Consider the following 11,284-nt stretch of genomic DNA (forward strand, 5'->3'; position numbering starts at 1 on the left):
GCTTTTAAGGGCATTATAAAGGTGTGTATGCAAAACATGAACAATTTATTGAAGGGCAATCCTGCTGTGTTTTACTTGTAGACAACATTTTGTAATAAAACCTTCTTTTTACAAAGAAAACTAATTTTGAGTAAACTTGAAAAAGAGAGATACATTTTTTTTATCAAAAGTTTCAATCTCAAGTCTTCAGGAAGTACAGACAGGAAAAATGATATTAAAGTTGAGTCAAAGATCATAAAAGTTGCACTTGACAGTTTCAAAGTGCTGTGTTTTTGTTAAACATTTAGCCACAGAAATATAAAGAAACATAAGTGTATTAGAAATATAAATGTGGCTCTGAGTGGCAGCTTAAAGGCTGCACTCTTACTGATTACCAAAAGAAACAACAGTAACAACCACCGTTTGAAGTTAACAAGAACAGTACCATCCCAGTACAGCTATTAAAACACGGCTCACACTTCAATGATAAAAATGTAGAAAGTGATTTTTCTCTCATAAGTCAAACGTATCCACTGTAACATACATAATCATCAACACACACGCTTTTAATCTCTGCTATACAAGATTCTTTAGTTAAACTAAATGGAGACATGCAACTTATTATTATGTATGTATCAGAGGAGGTTTCACAGCAAACTCTTTTACACTTCCTCTTTTTCCTTCCTGTCTGCACTCTTTACTGCACAGTGTCACCATTGCACACTGCTATGGTGTCAAGCTGTATTTAAGCAACCTCTCTATTGGATGTACCGTTTACATGTTAGTTGTGGTTATAGAACAATATTTTACATGACACTCCAATTTTCAGATCTCCACAGAGAACTAGCGTTGGTGTTGTGTTACTTAATCAACAGTCAGCCTCTGCTACCAGAGTGTCACAACATGTCTGTAATGGTGAAGCAACTGAAAACCACTGGAGGGCAGTGTGGTTTCATGTTGCACCACAACCGTCCCCCCTTTTTCACACATATTTCTCCCCTCACTTGTTTTTTGGAATAGCCAAGTGGCTGAATGCATTTTATACACACACAAACACGTGTACACACACATACACACATGCTCAGTGTTGCGATTTGGACTTCTTTTGGTTCCTCTCTGCCGATGACTGACAGTTTCTTAACGAGAGCAGCCTAGAGCGTTTGCCCTCCAGGCCTGTACATCAACCATCAACATACAACGCACGCACAAACTCATGCGCATACACGCTCACGCCCATATTTATACACACACACACACACACACACACACACACTTCCATGCTCTCTATCTGCAGACATTCTCAGTCCCATTTGCTAGGCTCAATCAGTTCGGCCATTGTTCAGAGAGTGTTTGACAGTCACTAAGAGACGGTTTGAGTTTAGCAGCATTATTATGTTTCTATGAGGCAGCCTTACCCAACACAGAAGGAATGTCAGCTGCACCATTGTTCAATCAGGCTCAACACAAACACGTTACAACACCACCGAGGGCTAGCTGAAGTGCATGTGCGCAGATGTGTGTGTTGGTGTGTAGTCATTGTGAGGGCCACAATGGTGAGACGGCATAGCTGGGGAGGTGAGGATGGAAACCCAGAGCAGCATGTTTTCTCCCCCCCTCCTCCCCTTCATGATTCATTCCACCTCTCACCTCTGTTCCCTCTTTTTTTTTTCTGCGGAGGAGAGAAATCCCAATTAAAATAATATGTGGATGGATACGATGAAGAAAGACATACCTCCTCCATGACATTCTCTCTACCCCCCGTGTAGTGACAGATCTGGTGCATTCAAAACGAGGTGAAAAAATGTGGTGGATCCCGCCCTCGTGCTGCCATTAAATGTTGATGTATAATATCATATATATATATACACAAACAGCATGAAGATTAATGTATAAATCAAAATCTACCACAGATTCACTTCACATACATGCATATGCTATATGTATGTATATGGCTGAGCGAGAGATTCCCATATGCCAAACAAATACCTGATGCAGCAGGAGTTGGAGGATGCATCCATTTTTTACACTTCACATACACACATACATACACACACACACACACACGCACACACACACACACACACACACACACACACACACACACAGATGCATGTATATCTCCCTCTCCAACCCTTCTTCTCTTCCTCCGCTCTTGTTTTCCTCTCTTCCTGACCCAACATCCGGCTATCCCAGGAGATCCTGCTTTCTGCTGCCAGACTGGGCCTGTATAATACACACACACACATGCGCAAAGAGACACACACACACACCCCGACTCTGTCTCTCTGTGGACATATGAACTGCCAGTCAAATCCAGCAGCAGCTCAGTACAGACCTCATTGCCTCTCCGATGTGGGGGTCAGGGGCTGGGGATAAGTGTGTGTGTGTGTGTGTTTGTGTGTGTGCGTGTGCGTGTGTTCACAGAGAAAGACACAGGGTCAAGGGGCTGGAAGAGTTTGAGGACTCCTCTATTCAGGCCTGCTAAATACTGTATGCCACTGATATTTACCTGCTTCAATATTACAACAAAGCCCCTCAGGAGCGTGTGTGTGCTTTCCCAGCAGAAGGGGAAAAAACTCAGCAGCCCGACTCAGCAACAGCACAGGTATACAAACATCCCCATTAAACATCCCCCCCAAACAAAGACACACGGAGGGGACGTGGGTAACTGCGGTAAACAGTGAGCCTCCAGTGAGGAAGTCCAGAGAGACAGCAGTAACACTGGTCTCTCTCTCTCTCTCTCTCTCTCTCTCTCTCTCTCTCTCGCTCTCTCTCTCTCACACACACACACACTCACACACACTCACACACAAATCCAGTTCTGGGATTTGAGTGGCCATTTAGAAATCTGGACGGCAGTTCACTGACCCAGCACTAACGAGGCAGCTAGCCCATCCTTCGAGGAGTAGCGCCTCTTATCTAGTGACCACACAGCGCCGGCTATCTCCTGACCGTGTTTGACCACTGGTTAAACTGATTAGCCAATCGTCCAGTCAAGTTACAGTAAGCAAAGATACACTGATGCACACGCAATACACTTTTTTGGCCCTGGATGGGATTTTGTTTTACTAATTGCGGAATGTGAAGTATTTTTTTGTGTATGCTTGCAGCAGCTTAAAAGTGCGTGCTTGCTAGTATGATATAATAGCAGAGAAGAAATGCCACCCTGGCACTCTGAGAGGCAAACAATAGCACAGTCGCTCCACTACTATCTGTCCAGTTGGATCAGACAAATGGTCAGCGGTGGAGAGATGGCAGAGTGGACATGTGATGGCCAAAGTGTCACGGACTGAGGATTCACTCGTTTAATGAGAATCTATGGCCTGGACTGATAAAGGGCCTGACTGAGAGGCTGTGACAAGTCCTAATGCTCACATGTATAAATGATGTGGGTGGTTGAAGGGGGGTGTCCTGGTACGATGTGTGGCTGCGTGGAATCAATCCTTCAGAGAGCATGAGGGTTTAAGAACAGCCCAGAGACTGAAAAATGGTTGAGGGCAGAAAATCACGGAATCTACTCCGAGAAAAGTGAGAGGAGCAAAAACAATGAACAAAGAATAGTTAAAGAAGCATTGAAAGTGTAAAACAATAAAATGATATCATTGCGCAGTAAAATGGGTCAAACATAAAAGGAGAAACGTGTCCGGAAAGTATCGGATCGGATGGGTGCTGAACGTCTGTGGAAGAGCCTGGTGCTCAAAACATTAAAGGAAACATTTTAGGAACTAGGCTTGTTTTCTATCTAGATCAGAGGACCGATACCACTCTCATATCAAATGTAAGCTCCTCTTGTAGCACAAAGAGTGGAAACAGGGGGAACAGCTAGTCTGGGTCTGTCCAACACTAAGAAAATACGCAGGCAAGCAGATCTAAAGCTCACTATTAAACATGCTGTATCTTGTTTCTTTAATTAGTGGTAGAGTACAAATTATGTTCTGTGCTGGACTATTTCTTGGCCAGGGCCAGTTGCCAGGCAGCAAGACTCCAGGAAGTTTCTGCTCCCTCCCAAGAAATAGTCCGACAAACCCCACATTCATTGTTTCTATATTTTGTGCTAAGCTAAGCTAAGCTAACCGGCTGCTGGCTGTAGCCATATATTAGACAATTATGAGAGTGGTATCAATCTTCTCATAAAAAAACATTTTGTCAGCAAGCAAATGTGCTTATTTCCCAAATTGTTAAACCATTCCTTTAAGGAAGGAGCGGATCTCAAGGTGTAAAAATGAAGATTGTAGTTTTATTTTGATTTAAATTGACGGAAGTGGCATTTTTGTAATCCCGTGTGGCGGCTATTCAAAGCACTACACATTTCTAACAGCAATCCAAAAAGTACACACATACAGGCAGAACACACACACACACACACACACACACACACACACACACACACACACACACACACGCACACACACACAGCCTTTGTTATGTTGAGAGCGTTTGTCTCTGTACGGCTCCAGCAGAGAGGGGTTAAAATCCGATTGAGTCGATATCACTGGAGAATAACACATTCAACTTGCAGTGTGAGTGTCTGCTAGTGTGTGTGTGTGCGTGCGTGTGTGTTTGTGTGTGAGCAACATGGAGCCTATAGGGACTTCCTCCCTCTCCGTCTGCAGCCCTCAGTTGAAATAGAATTGAATAGTCTGAATCCTCAATAGTAAATGTTCACAAAGTCAATACCAACTGTTAAGTCTTCCCTGCATTGGGGTTAAGGGCATTACCATTTCTGAGACTTCAGGAAAACACACACACATGTACACACACACATAGACAGACAGTGAAGGCAAACTCACCAGATGCCCCATGAGATGCTAAAATATTTTTGAGTCTTTTGCAAAATGCTTACTGTACATTCTGCTTAAAAATTCCCTTTTCGTGTAACATATTCATTGAAGGCTTGTTTTCATTTTTGTTCACTAATCTCTGAACAATGAAGCTGGTAGGCGTGTGGCATTTTAAAGTGACATCAGTGCCTGAGGGACAGTGGTTTCACTGATCTGACTCAGCATCAAATTCAGTTAAATTCAAGAATGTTTAAGCACACAAAGGCAAAAAGGAATTGTATCAATATTAACTGCAGAAAACACAATTCAATACAGAATACTGGAACATGGCTGATAGTGTTTCACTTCCAAAAGAATAAAACAACACATTTTGTACAATTTATAGGTTGTGCTAATAATGTAGTTTAGGGATAGTTTGGGGACTTACAGGCCAACATGAATGTTAAAGGAAAACTGTGATATTCCTTATTTTTTGTATTTGCCAATAAAACTAATGAAAAGAACAAATATTACGAATGTGTTTGTCCACCTTTTTACTGGTTCCTCCTGAAAGCGTTAATCTTTAAAAAATGGGTCACAAATAGAGCCCTCTTTAAAGGCTAAATAATGTTTTAAAACAGCTGGGTGCTGCACTTTTTTTGCCCCACTCAATCGGAGTAAATCGTGCATTTGCTTGGGATTGTTTTCAGTAGTGGATAAATACACATGTGGTAGTCTAGTAAGAATTGCTGGCAGCAGGGCCTTCGCCCATGTTCACCATAAATAATGACAAAGGTGTGTTAGTTTTTGGACAACATCTATGGCACAGGGGAATATCAGGCTTTGGCTACACAATACTTCAATCATCGTTGGTTCTATTTATGAGATGTGTTCACCAGCGGAATAAAATGTAACGTACTCTTTGACTGCAGCGGCGTGTGCGGACTTGGTAAAGAAAATGCATGAAAACATTCTCAAAATAGCATAAATCTGATAAATGAAAACAGCAACATAAATTAAAGGCCCTTATTGCAGGCCTTCAAAATGTATCCAGATGCTCTTTAGCTGAGGTCATGTTCAGGTTAGTTGAGTATGTGGTAGTGTTCACACAGCGCTGCCGTGTCGAACCATGATAAGTTTAGTTTGGTTAAATTTGCTACCCAGTGTGGGAGCTAGCTTTACGAGCGGTGCAGCCTCTAATACGTCCTGCTGGTCATTAACAGCGGGCCAGTGTGGACCTTTTACCACGGCGCAGTGTCTCATTTGAACAGCGAGCCATAAAACCCCAGGCTCTGCCACTCAGTGTCATTTAAACCAGGACTGATTGGAACTATCTCTGGCCTTTGCTTTCCCACCTTCCTCCCCGCTTGCGTTCTTTCCTGGTCGGTTCATGAATAATGAATGAGGATATATGCAGGCTGGAGCTCAGATATTAATGGAGCTGAAAAACATAAGGAGAATCATTCTTTGTGCTGCCAGCCATTGCTTCCCTACTCTGCCCCTTCCCGGTCGGGTGTTTTTTTTTGCCCTTTTCCTCCCTTTTTCTTCCTTTCCTTCCTTCTGCTGCCGGTGGGCCCAGATGAGATAGTGCTCAGTCTGTCTTTCTCTCTTGCCGAGAGATATTCGCTTCTCTCCTGGCTGTCACAGCGGGGCCAAAGGGTGGACAGTGACTTTGAATTGAGAGGGGCTAACTTTCAAATTATAAAAAAAAAAGGCAGACAAAACGAGGGAACATAAATGAAGAGTTGGCTTGACTGGATATGCAAGGTGGCTATTGTCTGTCTGTTTGAGCAGCTCTCTGTCATTCAAGGGCATGGCAGTGAGCTTCCTCCTTTGTTTGCCCCTGTCCTTTCTTCCAGCCCTTCCATGATCTGTCAACTCTGGCCAGAGAAGCCCCCGGCCAAACTGTGGCAGTCGAGGGTGAGAGGTACAGTAGGGTGGAGGGCAGCCTGAACATTGGCCTCAGCAAACCATTGTGATCAAGTCATAACCCAGTATTTCATACTTTTTAAACAAATGCATTCAAATTAATTGATACTAATGATTGCATTTTATTTTTCTATTGGAAAGAAAAGCTTTTTGCACTCTATCCAACCAACAAAGGCTTGCTGACATTGTGCATGCGGCACGAGGGGGTTGGCAGTCAGCGAAGTCTGGCCCCGGGGCTGGCAGAGTCGCTGCCCATCCTTGGATGACTCGCCCAACTAGGCCAGAGGGCACAGATAATGGGCAGAGTCTTCTAACCCTTCATTTGTGCCAGAACGATTCCACATTCAACACTGCTACATCCACACCTTATGTGGTCAAACACAGACAGAGAATCCCTATTCTGTGGTCCAGAGAACTGTGAATTGGCTACTGATGGAGAGGTGTGGTAGGCGGGCGGGCGAGGCCGGGCCGCCCTCAACCTCCGACCCAAAACTTCCATCGTCTTTCGTGGACCGACTCTCATCCCTCACTCATCTAACGATCCTTTCATCTGAGTTCATTTATTATAAACTCATTTTATTGTTTAGCGGCTGGCAGTTCCAATAAATTCAATAATTTTCAAGTAACATGAGGATTTTTTTTCTTTCAGAAAGTGTTGTTCTGCACACCTAACTGAGCAAAACAATATCCCTCAAGCTTTCATGTGGCCCAAACTCTTCACAAATACAGTACATTTCAACATTTTGTCTCAGTGGAGTCACTGAGCTTCTTTGTCAAACCGACAGCCAGAAGAGCTTCTGTAGAAGTAGCAACATAATGGACAGGGTGGGATTACACAACTTCAAAACGGTGGTCAGCGCATCCAATTATTCTGTCTGTCACTCTGTTAACATTTCATCAATACATTCATGCATTCTCACAATCATGACTTTTGTCATGCACACACTTGGCACAGTTTTAAGTTTGCACAACTTGTTAATGGGACTTGCAAGTTGGCAGCGCTGTTTTGCTGTCCATGTACTCCAAAGCCTCAAATGAAATATATTTCTACCATGAAGCAAGGTTTTGATCTTGGAAGAGAAGCAGAGTGTCAGTGAAATACCGTTAAAAAAAGGAGCACAGTTCAAAAAGTTTAAAATTTAACTTTTGTGCTGGCTTGGGTGAGCGTTTCAGCTAATTACGCACAAATCCCTCACGCTCACAGCTCCAAACCACCAGCACCGCTGTCTCGGCAGAGGACAAAGAAAACAAAGGAGACTGACAAACAAACAGTGAGTGAAAAAAAATATAAAAGAGAGGAAGCTTTCTTTCCATATAGCAGCTGAGCTGAGGCGACAGTGGCGTTTAATCAGTTGGTTTTTCCAGCGCCGTCAGCGTGAGCAGCGTCGGTGGTGCAGCCCTCTGATCAGCACTGGGAGAAGAGCTCCCCGCCGAGCTGCTGCCGCCCCTGAACCACAGGTCAGTCCTTGGTGAGTAGGTTTCATTCTGCTGTCGCCTTCACAGCACCATCTCCTTCTCTCATTAAGATAGAGCGTGTGTCTGTGTGTGTGTGCACTTGCATGTATTTATAGACATGTGTTTGTTTCTGTGTGTGCATTTTTTTTTGTGTGTGTGTGTGTGTGTGTGTGTGTGTGTGTGTGTGTGTGTGTGTGGAGTAGATGCACCCCAGGACTAGCCTAAAGGGGATGTGGATTCCCGGCCTCTGCTGAGATCCGGCAGCACAACTAGGATTTCTACCAGCGGGAGGGGGGGTTGTGTGGGTGTGTGTGTATGTGTGTGCGTGTGTATGTTTGTTAGAGAGAGATGCAAGACGCATCAAGTGACTCGGTGCCTCGGGGTCAGACACACACACATGCAGAGAAGGAGCTGGTGCTGCGGCGGGGTAAACAAGAGCAGACTGTTAGATCTCATCAGCCTCATCACACGCTTTATTATGCTGATTTGGGAGTATACTGTAAACTAATCAGGAATCCAGGAGTCACGGGGGGGCACTCGGCTTAAAGGTTAGGCGTATAGAGAGAGAGAAAAACTTGCTCTGCCTCTGAGTTCTTAACTTTTCTTATCTTCTTATTTCCCTTTTTTGCTCACCAAGGCCCCTCCGCTACCACAGTACAGGAAGAGCTATACCGGCTGAAAGGTTACAACCTTTCACCCAAGTGTGAAAGGTTCACTTTATCATGTCTGCCTCCGTTCAATTTCAGAGGTGTGGGGTGATTGACTGGCACTAGAGAGCCCAGTGTGGACCGGGGATTTTAAATGGAAGTCAGGACTCGGGCCTGTCTGTCGCTATATGCTAATTTTGGCCTTTAAACTAATTCACAAAACACACTTTCAGCTTCATGTTTGTTCACTTGCATAAATGCATATGATTCTTATTCTGGCCGAACATCTACTCTGACTAACACAACAACGCAACAAAGGAATGTTATAAAGTTCACGACGTCTATTAATTTTGAGGCATCTGAATAACATCTCAGTGTTTATTAGACCTGGCGGCACGCTTCATAAATAATGTATAAAAACAGTCCCGTCTTGCTTTGTGGACGTGACTTTCGAAACGTTTCTGTTGATTTCTTTGATATGTCATTCGATTCCACCTTTTCTAAACCAGCTTGTGAGAGAAAACCTACACAATTATAATTTGGCTTCCTGTCCATTGGTGCTCTCCAGTCCTCAGTGACAGCACATTTATGAAGCACAGAAGACATAGAAACACACAGGAACGTGGCAGGGGAGCAAGTTTGAGAACAAGTAGCAAACAAGCAGCCAGAGTGGTGAAAGTTACCTCTTCTGGTAATTGTGACGGAGCGAAGAACAGGGTGTTAATTAAGAGTTTCAGGTAATCTCATGTCATGTGGTTTGCAGTGAAACAGCACAGTAACCGAGACAATAAGCAGTGGTGGAAAGGGACTATGTACATTTACTATAGTTCTGAATTTAAGCCCAATTTTAAGATATTTATACTTTACTTGAGTATTTCCATATTGCTTTATACCTCTATTCAACTCCACTACATTTCAGACCGCTACATCTATTTAACAGTTTTAGTTACCAGTAACATTTCAGAGTAAGATTTTACATCGAAAGCATATAATAGGCCTATATTTAACTAATAATAGCTTTTGTGCTTTTACTTAATTAGGATTTAAAATTAGGCACTTTTACTTCTTAGAGCATTTTTACAACTTTTACAACTTATAAGATGTGTACATCTTCCACCACTGACAAAAACACACACATATGGACTTCCAACGTATCCTCAGAAAACAGTCAATTGGGTTGAAATAAGTATGTTTGTTACATAACTTACATACGTGACATTAGTTAAATACATATCTTGTGTAACAAAAGTAAGTTAAAAAAGATCATTGTTGACTTTTGGTTTCGCATGGGACACCAACAAGGGTCTCCAGGGGGAGAGACATCCACCCACCCAACCGCCTCCATACGTGGACTCTGTCGGTCTTTGAACTACGTCACCTGACATCCTTGGAGGCAGCTCTGCACGTCCTGGTTCACGATTACGTGGGTTTTATACACATCTTAGTGCATTACTTTACAAAAGTATAAGTACAAACAGTGAATGAGACCAGCCTGGAACTCCTAAATTCCCTCGCACCTCACCTCGAGATGAACATATTGCGCTTGTAATCACTCAGAGTGTGTCAACATGTACAGCATGCCTCTACTCTGTGGCTATATCAAGGTGCACTGGTGCACCTTGATATAATAATCTCATTTGGGGTGTGCTCATGTGGGCTGTCATCATACGATTGTGTTTGTGTCCAACCCAAGAAGATCCTCTGCTCCCCTCCTCTGACACAGGAGGCTCCAGCAGGGCTGTCTGTCGTTTAGTCGAAGGGTCCTGCTGTTTTGGTGTCTCCTCTGAGCTGTCAGAGAACACAGAACACAGTCGAGTGGCAGAGAAGAGATGGGGACAAGACAGAAAAAAGATGGAAGAGGACAAGACAGAAAGAGTCATATCAGAAGAGGAAGGGACCAGAGAGAGCAGAACAGATGGGGGAATGACAAGAACAAGGAGACAAAGCAGAGGAGGGAACAGGAAAGATAAGAAAGACAAGGACACACAAGGGAACAGGACAGGAGAGGACAAAAGGACAGGCAACACATCGGACCGTACAGAACAAAATAAACGTTAAGTCTTAGAGGACATAACAGAACAAAAAACAATGGGACACAACCCAAGCAAGGAGACAGAACAGGAGAAAAGGAGGAGCGCTGCATGATTATTATCACCGGAGATAAATAATTCTCAATCAATTAATCCTGAAAATTGTCCATCACAATTTCCTGAGTGTAAGAGGACTACAGAAAAGGACAAAAAGGACAACAGGACAGACAGAAGATAACAACAGAGAAGACGGGGCAGGATGGCAACAAAACCAAAACAACAAGACCAAAGTGGACAGGAGGGGTAGGAGACCGATAGAGGACAAACAGAAGAGGACAAGAGAGAACAGGACAGAACACAACTAAATAGAAGAGGACCCGTCCTATAAGAAGTGCTTTTGTTTTTGTCTGTGTGCGAAAACCATGTTGGTTAGCCTGCACACACACACACACACACACACACACACACACACACACACACACAC

Source organism: Anarrhichthys ocellatus, unplaced genomic scaffold (assembly GCF_004355925.1).
Source record: "Anarrhichthys ocellatus isolate YVR2014 unplaced genomic scaffold, GSC_Weel_1.0 scaffold22, whole genome shotgun sequence".
NCBI classification, from domain to species: Eukaryota; Metazoa; Chordata; class Actinopteri; order Perciformes; family Anarhichadidae; genus Anarrhichthys; species Anarrhichthys ocellatus.